Source organism: Vicugna pacos, unplaced genomic scaffold, assembly GCF_048564905.1.
Source record: "Vicugna pacos unplaced genomic scaffold, VicPac4 scaffold_19, whole genome shotgun sequence".
Lineage (NCBI taxonomy): Eukaryota > Metazoa > Chordata > Mammalia > Artiodactyla > Camelidae > Vicugna > Vicugna pacos.
The window spans coordinates 75,786,536-75,799,597 of NW_027328740.1; the positions used below are offsets into that span (position 1 = coordinate 75,786,536).

Here is a 13,062-nt window from a genome sequence, read left to right on the forward strand (position 1 = left end):
CTGTCTTCTACTGTGACTGCCTGGGTGACATCAGACAAGGAACTCTGTAAAGCCTGAACTTTTCCTTTCAGGAATAATCTAATTAACAAATCTCGTTGACCACTCAACAAATGTGATGTGAAGATCAATAATTTACACAGGAGTACAACATTCACTAGGTCGTGGATTTAGAATCAGAGGAAAATCATTTTAGAAAGATTGACAGAATGTAGCTTTAATGTGAATTTAAGTATTCTTAACTTTCAGTAAATCATCTTCCCCTACTTATCACTTCACCCAAGTTTAAAAGATGTCTGAGAACAGGGATGAGTGTGTCAGCAATCTGAGACCCAATAACCTAAAATGTCACCTAGGAAAAAGAGGGGAGTAACACATTTTTAAAAAGCATGGTGAGGATGGCGGGGCCATCCCCAACCCCAGACTAAGAAGCTCTGAGTAATAGCTTTCCTGCCTGCCTGGGGCATCAGCTGATGTGAAAATCCACCCAGAAACCTCACTGTCCAGCAGCTCTTCCATAACACAGGCTACACTTTCTCAGAATTAAGAATTGCGTCCAGTAACCACTTCGCTGAAGAATAAAGACAAAGGAGAACAAGAGAGTTCTGCCCCTCCCAAGGGAGAGCCCAGACCTCGGGCTGCATGCACTGCGCCCACCTCCCTGGAGAAGAATAAACTGGAGAAGGGCGTTCTGCGAAACTGCTGCAGCAAAGGTTGAGATGGGAACAAATTGACCAGCTGGCCAGGGACAGCCCCCTCCGTCGCTGCCTTGGCGGCTGCCTCAGCCCTCTCAGCCCATCCTGCCCACCTCCGGTGGCTAAGCTGTCAGAGAAATTGCTTTGCGACCTGGAGCAACAGAGGCTGCCCTCAGGCCAATCTGCGGAAAAGATGGGAGCTAAACCCCCAGCTCCCGAGCGGCAGGCTCCATACCCCCGCCAACACCCCGACGCCCCCGCACCCTACCGCAACCCCGGGGAAATATGACCCGAAGAAGTGTGACCTGGGAACGAGGGGCAGCAGAGGCCGCCCCCACGTCAGGCCTGCAGAGAGATGGGAGCTTATCCTCCAGCTCTCCAGGGGCAGCCCCTGTCCTCTCCACCTCCTGATCTCACCGCGCCCACCTTCCAGGAGCAATCAGACCAGGTGTGGGGTGTCAGGCGAATCTTGCGCCAGAGAGGACGTCCCCAGGCCAGGTCAGGGGAGAGGAGAAGAAGTGGCCCCATTAGGCGGGGCAGCCGGCCGTCGCAACTGCCTCTGCCCCTCGACCACATCGGGCCCGTCTCCCAGGAGCAAGCTGACCTGGAGACGGGCATCCGGCTTCTTGGGCAGCAGAGGACGCCCCCAGGTTTGGTCACGGGGAAGAGGAGAGCAAATTGACAGGCTCCGCGCTGCAGGTCTTCTACCCCCGCCATCGCCACCCCCGCACCTTAAAGGCACCGCCCAGGGCGCCCCTCCCCCAGCAGGCTGAGTGGGACAGGTGCGTCTGGTGACCTGGGGCAGGAGAGGCCACTCCCACACCAGGCCATCGGGGAGACGGGAGCCAATCCACCAGCTCCCCAAGGCAGCCCCTACCCCCGCAGCAGCCACCACTCTTGCCCATGACCTCACAGTGGCCTTCTCTAGGGAGCAGGCTGACCTGGAGATGGACGTCCGACGAACTTGGGACAACAGGGACCGCCCCCAGGGCAAACCATGGGGGGAAGTGGGAGCAAATGGACAAGTTCCATGGGAAAACCTGCCGCTGCTGCCACCACCCCCAAAGTACCAAGTCCAACTCCCGGGGTCAGGCCGACTAGGACACACGCGTCTCATAACACAGGGCAACAGCGACCGCCCCCAGGACAAGACGCGGGGAAGATGGGAGCAAATGGTCCGCTCCCCCGCTGCAGGCCCCCGACCACCGCCACCCCTGCACCCTGACTACCCTGCCTCCCGCCCCCAGCAGGCAAAGTGGGACAGGGGTGTCCCGGGACCTGGAGCAGCAGAGGCCGCCTTCAGGCCACGCGGTGCAGACATGGAGCTAATCCACAATCTCCTCCGGGGCAGCCTCCCTATGCCTGCAGCCACCACCTTACCAGCCCCCTGACCGCACTGCACCCATCTCCCAGGAGCAAGCTCACCTGGAGTCGGACCTCAGGCAAATCTCCGGCGGCAGACGTCGCCCCCAAGCCAGGCCGTGGGGGAGAGAAGAAATGGAGCAACTCCCTGGAACACATCCCCTGCCCCTGCCGCCTCCGCCGCCGCCTCCCAGGAGCAAGTTCATCTGGAGACCCGCGTCCCGCCTCTAGGGCAGCAGAAGCCGCCCCTGGCTCCGCCTCCGGGGAGAGCGGAGCGAATTGATCGGCTCCCCCGCGGCAGCCTCCCTCCCCCCGTGGGTCCCGCACCTTAACGGCCCCGCCCCCACTCCGCACTCAGCAAGCTGAGTGGGACAGGAGTGTCCGGCGACCTGGGGAAGAAGAGGCCGCTCCCAGGCCCAGCAGCCGGGACAAGGCAGCTATTCCACCCGTTCACCAGGGGTAGACCCGCTCCGCCCCTCTGCCGCTGCCACCGCCCTCTGACCTAACCGCCCCACCTACCAGGAGCAAGCTTACCTGGAGTGCAACATTTGGTGAATCTCCGGCGGCCAAGCCCCACCCCAGGCCAGGCTGCAGGGAAGAGAAGAAATCGATCAGCTTGCCCGGGCAGCCTCCCAACCGCCACCGCCGCCGCCGCCGCCCAAAAGCATTGCAATAGCCTACCGGGGTCAGGCTGACTGCAAGGATGTGCACTTGCCTTCTAATCCTGGCCAGGTCCCTGAGCACCTCCCTGCATCCCTACACTCCCTGCACCTCTGCACCCCTGCTACTCTCTGCAATTCTGCATCCCTCCTCCCCCACATCCCCTGAAATGCCTGCGCCCTCCACAGCCCCTGCACCCCTGTCACCAGTTACACTTTTGCGCTGCTTACACTCCTGCACCCCTGCATGTCCCACACACCACCTCTTGGGCCTTTGGCAGAGCCTCTGCTGTTAGACCAATGCACAGTGACTCACTCTTTGCCAGTATATGATGCATCAGTGGACGTCAGGGGTTGCCTGCAGGAAGGTACATGTTCCCGGTCACTAGCCTGGGCCACTAGGGTGATCTCTGTGAGGTCACCCAGGACGGGTTCAGAGATGCTGTTCTCTGGGAAGAGAGGAGTTGAAACCGGTCTTGAGGGCAGAGCTGTGCTCACCAGGCCGTCCACGCTTCATGTTTTACACAGGGCTTCGGAGAAGTGAAATGGATCCGGCCAAGTAATACCGGCCTGCTGTGAGCCCACCTCAGTCCTGGGCTCTGAGTCAGACCGACTGGCTCCCTCAATCAGGGCCCAGTTTGGGCACCTGAATGGTCCCTTTGAGGCATCCCAACAGTTCTCAGGATGAAGTCTGGCTGCTTCCACCCCATGGCCCTCCCTCCTACTGTGCTGGCCTCAGGAAGGTTCCTTATATGGGGAAGAAGGCAGCCCACACCCTACCCCACCCCTCACCTTTCTCTAACCCAGGCTGGTGCTCTCTCTGCCCCTCAGAGTCTGGGAAGCCATCCCTCTTCAGTTATGTCCCTTCTGAGATGGACTTGCTTCCACTCAATTCTAGGCGAGGATGCACCATGGAATGCACTGGGTAAGAGAACCAAAATAAATAATTTCTTCTGTGAGGTTGTCTGTTTATCTGCTGGGGCTGGGCTGTGTGTAGTTTGCTACAGCTATTGGTGTGAGAGGCTAAAACAGCCTGTGTGTCCTTGTTTTCATCTCCCCGCTGTCTTTGGGTTTTCCCTAGACACTCCTGAGACATTTACTTCTGTTAGTATTATTCCTGTTATTACACACGGGCCCTACTGACATGGAGGTAAGGTGTTGGGGGAGCGGGACAGAGCAGGGCATCTGCAGTCCTGTGATTAGTTCTCATTGAGCCTGTGCCCTGAGCTGTGACCTCCACAAGTGTGTCTCTTTCCCCCCACCCCAATTTGGGTGACACAGAAGGGATTTCCCTTCTCCCAGGTTGGTTAGGCTCTGGTAAAATAATTTCTCATTAAAAAAACAAACAAAAAACAACTTCCCCCAATGAAACAGAATGTTCTGGGTGTATTTCAATACAGTTATTTTCTCCTCTCCAGGCAGGAAGCATGAGGAGTTATCCTCTGACCTTCATTCTGAGAACAGGACATGGTCCTGGATGTAAAATACATGAAAAAGAGCATGGGGCCCCTCTGACTGGCCCCCTGGAGTTGTCACACTCTGATTTCCCCACACTGAGCCTCCTGCTGGCCTCAGGGACCTGTTAAATCTGCCTGCCCCCGGGGTTCTTACAAAAGCAGGTTCTGCCTTGGGAGCTGTGACTCTCCAAGCCTGCCCGCTGTTCCCTTTGCAACCTCTCTGGGTTGGAAGCAGCTTTCCCCCTCAGTCTTCTGGGATCTAAGAAGAGCAGTGGGTTTGCAGCTCCCTCAGATTTGGTGTTATTTTCAGGACAGGAGGAAGAACTTCTGAGCTCCACACGAGCTGGACCAGAGGCTGGAATCCTCCCTTCCTCTGCCACCGTGCAATCAGTGGCTGTGGTTCTAGCCGAGTTTCTGAAGATGTGGACTTAAACACACATATCCCAGCCCTCACAGGAGCACACAGTCCCATAAATCCCCCTAGTTTCCACTGGTAACTATGGAGCCGATGGGGACACGGGTTTCGGGACCACAGAGGCCTGACTGCACGACTTGCTCCGTGGCCTATTTACGTGGTTGCTCCGGGCCTTGTCTGAAGTGGCTTGCTTACCACACCTGGTACGTGGGAAACACAAAATAAGTACTAGAACCTTCACTTTTTCTCCCTCCAGGGCCTTCAAACGTAGAAAGTAATAAGTGAACTCAGACAGCCTAGTCACCACAATGAGGTCCGTCCAGCCTGGCTCTCCTGAGTGATGGGCACTGACTTGCACCTTAACTCGGAACAGTAGGGGAACTGCCTTCCTCTAACTGGGCCTCTCCCCACACCAGGCACGCCCGCAGCTCAGACGGGGCCAGCTCCCCAACTGAGGTGTGTGCTGGTGGCTTCAGTGTGACCTGGCCCTGCCGGGACATGAACCTGCAGTGAGTGAGGTGGAGGGTCGGGTGGAGGGGGGTCCCTTCTGGGGTGGCAGGGGGCCCGGTAGCACCCCTCCCAGCCTGGTGCCTGGGGCTCCCTAACACATCCTACAGCTCCTGGGTTGGCTCCGGTCCTGGCCACTCCACACACCCTCCCAGTATCTTTTCATTATGTCCCTTTTCTGCTTTTATCAGCGAGAAGTGGCTTCTGTTGCTTGTTCAGTGAAACAGTACATCGGGAAACCAGACTACTTCTAACATCAGTAAAATACCAACCTCGGTCAGCTCGCCGGGCAGACCGTGCAGCACAAAGGCCTGAACAGGGCTGTGCGAACGGCTTACGTGAAGGGTCCTCAGCATCTGTCTTCAGAGATACAGAAGCTGATGGTTCAGGTAAAACCTCAGGGTGGGATTGAGGAATCCAAAGCTGGTTGGTTTCAAAGGCTAACTGGTCAGACCAGACCCCTGAGCTGTGGTCAGAAGCCTGGCTCAACGTCACGCAGACTCAGCGCCCTAAGTGCCGGGTGGGGCTGGTGCTGTTCCCTTTGCAGGCTCTCGTTGGGGATTCACTGTAGCCCCTTAAATACAGCAGAAATTCCAGCCCCATTAGCCCCCACCCTGAGTGTTCCATGACACAAATCCCGGGAGTGTTTAATTTTCATCTTTGTTTAGGAGGATGAAGGTGGTTCAAGAGAAGACATAAATTCACACTTAGTGACACAAGGTCACAGCCAGTACTTCCTCCAAGGAGAGCTATGTGCTCCCACAGTGGTGGCTGGGGGCTCGGCAGAGACCCTCTGCTGGTCCCAGAGGGACTCGCTCCTCTGGCCACAACTCATGGGTTGGACAGCAGATCCAGAGGGTGACAGAGCATCTTTCCTGGGAATTTGGAACTGACACATAGAAATCAAGTTCACTCATCTGGAGTTTGGCGGAGGGGAGGGGCGGTGGTTGGAAATCAAATGAAACCAGAGCATGAGAGACACTTAGAAGTGAAAGAGCGAGAGACAGAGAGACTGAGCTTGTGAGAGCAAATAGTCAGAAAGAAGGCAAACAATCAGGGGACAGAGGAATTCCAGCTCCTGACTGTCTAGTCTGTCCCAGCCCATCAATGACCCCGTGAGATGTTTAATAACATTCCAGTTTTGCAGATTAGGAAACAGGCTGAAAGAGGTGGGGGCTGGGTTTGGGTGCACAGTTAATTCAATTGCCACTGGACCCCACACTTCCCATTGCCTGAAGGCACCCTAATCCTCACTGGGACCCCTGTGGTCCCCTGACAGCCCAGCACCCTGATCAAAGGGACCCTGCGGGAGTGGGAACCCCTCTTGAGTGTGGAGAGTTCCCTGCCCCGAGATGCCATGCATCAGCAAGCTCCCGCTCACCCCAGGTTAACATCAGCCCAGCTCTACAGTCTCCCAACCCGCTTCCCTCCCTGCCAGGCACCCCCAACCTTACCACCGAGTGTACTGCAGGAATTCAGGCACAGGGATGCCCAAATCAACACGATCCCACCGGCTATAGAAACAGCAGACTCCCAGCCCCACCTGGGTTGCGAGGGGACAGAAGGTGTCCTCAACTTTCATGTGTCTAAAACAATCTTCTTCAGCTGGAGGTTCTAGAGAAAAATAAAAGGTCCAAAACATAGTTCGGTGAGGAATTCCTCCAAGGACCTGACTCCAGTGTCTACAACCATGTGTACCTACCCCCGGAATTGGGGTGAAGGTGGATTATTGATCAGCACAACCCCTGGTGGCCCAGCTCCTTGGCTTGGCTGCCCAGAGGGGGCTGGGGGAATGGGTAAGGCCAGGGCACTCAGGAAAAGCACAGAGGACCTGACCTCTCCCTTCTGCACTCGTAAACCCTTCTCCAAATCTCAAGGCATTGGACAGAGATCCGCCACAATAATGAGATGCTCCCATCTCTTCACTCACTCCTGTCGGTTCACTTACATGCTGAGCATCCACTGGGTCCCAGGACAAGACACATAGAATGGCTGATGGGACAGGCTTGGTCCTTCCCCCTGGAACCTGTTCAATCTGATCAAAGAATGATCACTCATAAAGAGTTTCTCAAAATTATACAGAGACCAAAGACCAACTGCAGAGTGAACCAAATTTAAAAATATATATGAAGATCCCCCAGTCTCCCCGCCTAAGGTTAACAGCATAAAGCAAAAAATTCTTGCCTTTAATCACCAGGGAAGTTGTCACCCCCTCTCAGGTGGAAAGGAGAGTTATTCTTTGAGCACGTCACAGAAGTGCTCCATCGGATTGGACCAGGGCATCTACATTCATTCAGCAAATGTGTATAAGCTCCTACTACATACGGGAATCTCCTAACTAGACCGTTCCCAAGGCTCTCGGGCTTTATCAGTCAACAAAATAGACATGACTCCCCATCACTGGGGGCTCAGAATTTTAGCAGAGGAAACAGGCATCATGTTGGGGTAGCAAGAGTTTGGATAAATTTTTAAAAAAGAGTGATATGAGCAAACTCGGGTGATGGCGGTGGGGTGGGAGGCAGGCAGGAGAGAATAAGGCAATCCTGGCAGATCTCACGGAGTAATGAACTTGAAGCAGAATAGATCCGGAGGAAGAAGGAAGAGCCGGAGCCAGAGGCCCCCAGAGTGAAGGGGAGAGTGTGGGCAGAGAGGCAGAGCACGCCGGGTCCTGAGGCCTTTGTGACGACTTTGGCTCCTAATGACATGGTGACCCGTTTAGTGAGTTTTGAGGGGAGGGGTGATGTAGTCCAACTTATGCTTTTGTGTTTGTGTTTTTTGGGGGGAAGTAATTTATTTATTTTAATGAATGTGCTGGTGATTGAACCCAGGATCTCAAGCATGCTAAGCATGCGCCCTACCACTGAGCAACACCCACCACCCCCAATGTATGTTTTTACAGGCTCCCTCTGATTCTGTGTGGATGAGAGATTGTAGGAAAGCAAAGATGGAAACAGAAGGCTATTGGTATCCAGGAAAGGCTGAAGGTGGCTCTTAGGAGGGCGGGGAGCAGAGAGCAGGTATTTAATTAAGACAGAATATCCAGAATTTTCTAACAAGCTGGATTTGCTGTCTGTGAGTGTAAAAGAAAGAGAGAGAAAGGACATGGTTCCAACATCTGGGCCTGGACAATGGGAGGGATGTCCTCTCCGGATGGGAAAGGGGATGGGAAAAGGTGGGGCTGAGCAGGTGGAAAGGGGCTGGTATCAGCTCAGTTCTTCAATGTCATGGTTAAGGGGTGTGTTACATATTGCCACAGAAGTGCCTAATAGGTAGAGGAATCTGTTTTCTTTTTCTTTTTAACATTTAAAAAATATAATTAAACATATTAATTGTATTATGTGAATGATTTGGGAATTTTGTTTCATGCCAAGTTATATGTTATATATAGCCAAATGGAGCATATATCAAAAAGGGGAGAAATGAGGGCTTTCACATAAACTGACTGTCCGTAACGTAGGTAAAATTTCAATAAAACCAGTCTTCAGGGCAAAAACCTCATCTCGGTGTTACATAAAAATAAATGAAAAACGACTATGTTGATGTACCATTATTTCATGTTACATAATAGCCCCAAACTAACAGTGTTTAACTATGAGGCTTGTAGAAATACTATTCGCTTTATTCACATAAATACAGAAGTGCAGAAATGTTCTAAGGTAGAATTAGCATCTTAGTGGAAATAATACATATTTGAGCATTTTACATGATATATATGTACTGATTCAAAATTTGGAAAAGTAATTTCATAGTAGAACATATGTATGAATGTGAAAGCAAGATGAATGAAAGGAAAAGAATGTGATGTGAGTCTCAGGGATAAAGGCTCAGATGGAAAGGGGAAATCAGGGAATTTTGGAGAAATCGAGAAATTGATGGCATGCCAATTTCCAAGGCTGGGTTGCTTCCACCAAAGGAATAGCAGAGAGAGAGAGGAGAGGCCCAGGAACCCACCCTGGGGAACACCCACAGTATATGTTTGGAAAAAACAGGAGACATTGGCAAAGGACCAGCCAGCAGGCCAAAAGCAGAAACAGACAGAGAGATGGGCTGGGGGTTGAGTGAAGCAGGAACACGGGGTAGGAGGGATGGAAGAGCTGGGTCAAATGCTGCCGAGGGGCCAAGCATGATGAGGAGTCAAAATTGACCACTATATTTAGCAACATGGGGTCACTGATGGCCTTGACAGGGCAGTTTCCATAGAGCGAGGGATCAGGCGAAAAGCCAGAATGGGTGTAAAAGGGGATGGCTCAAGAGAAGATGCAGACAGTGAGTTTAAACAACTCCTTAAAGATTTGCTGCAAAGACACAGGGTGGCAATTGGTGGGGGTGAATAAGGGTCAAGGAGTGCTGTTGGTTTAAGAGGATGGACGTTTATATACTGATGGTGCCAACTAGCAGGAGAACAAAATAGATGAGGCAGTGAAAGAGAGGATGGTTTTGGGAGTGAAAACCCAGAGAAGATGGGAGGGATGGGGCCTCGGGGACTTTTGGAGGAACTGGCTTTCGATGCCACTTTTAATAAGCGGTAGGGCACCGAGAGTGACGTCACAGACATCAGAAGGCGAGCGGATGCGCTGGGAGTTGCTTGTGAAATTTCTCTTCTGTTGGCTTGTTTGCTTGTTCAAAGTAGAAAACTAACCTTACCAGCTGAGGAACAAGGAGGAAGAAAGAGTTACTGGAGCCATGAGCAGAAGATAAGAAAGAGCCTTCCAGGGAGAATGGGACAGTAAAAAGGGCAGGGGGAGGCGGGGGAGTGCGCTCCCAGAAAGTTACATTTTCTCTTTGACGTCCCCAAATGTGTGACGTGTTATTACCCTTCCTGCTGTCTACAAAATAAAAATTAATTATGGTTCAGAGGAAATGCTATTTCATTCTAAGAGGCTGCCTGTTTCTCAGGAATGGTCATCTTAAACTGCAAATATTACAAACAATGTTGAAAAGATGAACCTGTGTACCTAAAATCCCCTATTTTCTATTAATCTGTTTACTACTTAGTTCCCCTATCAATAACACATAACAAATACTGCCATGATGGAGGTACAACGATGCTTAAAAGGAAATGAGATCTGTATCCTTTTGCTAAATTCCATGGCTTCCTTAATATGCAGTTCCACTTGGAATTTAGGAATGTCTGGTATAAGAAGTGAGAAACAGTTTGAGAAAATCCCGACTCAGAATTATACATCACAACCACATCTCACAAGTATATACAGCCGTAAAAAAGTTTAAAAGCAAAACTCCGTAACTACTCTTAAAGACCTTTGCAAACCTGGGCCTGCCAAGATGTTTCCAAACTGGAAAGGAACTCCAATCTCTTGCCTGGTACCGGACCAGGGGCTGGCCAGCCTTTTCTGTAAAAGCGAGAGAGTAAATATTTTCAGTTTTGCAGATCATTTTGTTGTAACCATGCAGGTAGGCAATAAGAAAGCTAAGAGCACTGGGAGATAGGAAACAAACGGGCATGCCCACACTCTCCCTTCCACTCAGGGCAGCTTCTCTGTGGTGGGGAGCTTTGCCACAATCACTTGCTTCTTTTTTCCATTGGTTTCTTTGTTTCCACCTTACTGCTCGAGCTCAGAACTTCAGGTGGGCCTGGTCCTTCAGCATCCATGCAGAGAAGGCTGAGCGGGGTTGGGAACCCCACCTGATGGAGAAGAGAGATTACTGGGAGGGACATTGTGGAAGCCACCATGACACGAGACAATCACACCTTCCGGGGTGAAAGGGAACAAAGACAAGGGAAGGACACAGTAGTGGGACCCCTAGGTCGCCTGCCAGGCTTGTTCTCCCTCCACGGCAACCATGGGGGCCTGGGGGGTGTTGGGCTTCAGCTACGGTGATTAGGATGAAGGGACTCAATATAAAGGACCCTCCAACTCCTCACTAGGTTCCAAACGCAGCCCCTGTAATTCCACCCTTTGAGTTTCTGGAACTCTGCTGGAAGAATACATGAGCAGGCCAGAACCAGAGCCCAAGCCAAACATGACAGGGGCTCGTGGGGCTGTAACCCCATGCTCAGTGGTCGGGGACTCCTTGCAAATCTGCAGAAATCCCTGTTCCACCTCATTCCTGGGAGAAACCCCAGATCTCCTCCTGCTCTGTCTGTTCTTCTCTTGAGGCTATTGTCCTGGAGGGATGCTGAGTCCTTGAACCTGGTCCTCCAAACGTACATAAGCAGCCTGTTCAATAAAACAAATTATGCACTTTTTCACATTTGCCAGTTTTTTGATTCCAGAAAGGCTGTGGGACTCATTCTCACAGTCTCCTGTGCCCCCACCACATGGTGGCCCTCTGCTCATGTAAACACGATTTCCCACAACTGCACCCTGCCTCCCAGCTTGTCAGAGGGGGGTGTCCCACAAAGACACAGGTGTTTGTGAGGATCCTGTCCCCCAGCAGAAAGCCTGCTCCTGGAGCCACGGACAGGGATCTGGCCTCCTAAGCCGCTCAGCTCAAATTCAAAGCCTAAAGTGGGGGCCCCGAACATTGCTGAATGACTTTCTGAATCACCTGGACTGGAGGGGACTGATTTTCTTTCCAGGAATGGAGGTAGCGCAGCCTCCATTTTCAGGGCTGACCTTGACGATGGATCTAGTTCCCCCGACTGCACCGCAGGAAGGAGTGGCCCTTCCATCCCACAGGTTGGAGACCCAACCCAAGGGAGTACTGAAGCAGTGCATTGCTGCCAGGTCCAGCATCCCTGCAGAGTGGCCTCTGCCCTTGAATGACCCCCTTCCCAGGGCCTTTCTTGCCCGGACACCACCACACCCCAGGCTGTGCCAGAGCTCTGGGGCTCTGCGTGTCCAGGGCACACAGGTGGCACCTGAGCCAGGTGTCCCCTGGGCCTCAAGGGAGAGAGGTCTGCTTCTGCATCAGGGGAAGGTGACCCCACAAGGCTGGCAGGACACTCTCAATATGGACCTCCAGGAGCCCTGGGAGCAGTTTCCCTGCAGGTGTTAAGAGCCATCATCAGGAGGGCAGGGCCCTCTTTGTGCAGACCATCCAGCAGTGCTGGGCCCACGTGCTGACCTCAGAAATCTACATGCCCCCAGGATACCCCAGGCAACCTCACAACTTCGTCACTTGGTGACCTGGGTACCACGAGCTCCTTGGCCATCCCATGAGGGTGGTCCTTGCAGGCATGGTCTCCAGGTTCTCCCGTTGAGAAATCCCCCTGGGTTTCTGTGGTCACAGAGCAGACACCAGAAGATTCTAGTCCTGCAGTGACCCCCACAGCAGTCAGCTCCCCTGTGCATGTCCAGGGACAAATGACAGCAATTTATTGCCCGGTACCATGATGAACAAGGGGGTGGGATTCCATACTAAGTTCAGGATCCTGGTAACTCACTCTGCACCCCAAAAAGCTTCCATGAGAAATGTGTGTATTGGGATGTCTGTGCCCCTAGAAGAGCTGTTCCTGAGGGTTCCTGGGACCCTCCAGCCCCTCTCAAGGTTCTCAGATCCTGGGTCTAAATTTCTATCTGCCTCTTTTGGTGTACGGCCACCTGTGTCTCGTGGTCATGGGTCACTTTATTGCATGACTTGGCATGTTCTTAGTGCTCGTCCTCCACCCCTGCACTAGACTCCCAAGATGTTCCCACTGACCCTTGGCTCCCTGGGTGGCTCAGGGGGCCCTAAGTCTGCACCCTTCACTCTCCTCCTCTACCCCCACCTCTGGGGCCACCCCTAGGTGGACTTGGAGGTGTTTGTAAATGAGTCTTACACAAGGACATGTCTGGACAAAGCAGGACCCCACCCCCGGAAAACTCACCTGCTCCCTTCTCAGAAGAGGACCCCACAGCCCCACATTGCCTCCCAGGGGTCTACTCAGGACACAGTCCCCCAGTTCTGGGCAAGGGGTCTCCCTGGAATCCTTGCTTCCAGGAAGAGTCTCTCTGTCCTTCTTCAGAGTTTAGAGGTGTTCCCATGTCCCTGACCACCAAGATGCCCAGCACAGTCCCTTCAGTGAC

The 13,062-nt window shown here is 52.8% G+C and overlaps 1 long non-coding RNA gene across 1 annotated transcript; it reads right to left on the bottom strand.

Annotated features, from left to right (window-relative positions):
• Positions 1 to 239: 239 nt before the first annotated feature.
• Positions 240 to 13,062, bottom strand: LOC140693581 (uncharacterized). Its single transcript, XR_012069345.1, has 12 exons — positions 12,864 to 13,062; positions 11,155 to 11,271; positions 10,550 to 10,736; positions 10,362 to 10,443; positions 7,041 to 7,127; positions 6,636 to 6,706; positions 5,365 to 5,452; positions 3,506 to 3,634; positions 3,030 to 3,162; positions 2,589 to 2,642; positions 2,118 to 2,312; positions 240 to 349 (listed from the first exon to the last, which is right to left on the bottom strand). It is a non-coding gene; the product is annotated as an uncharacterized lncRNA (long non-coding RNA).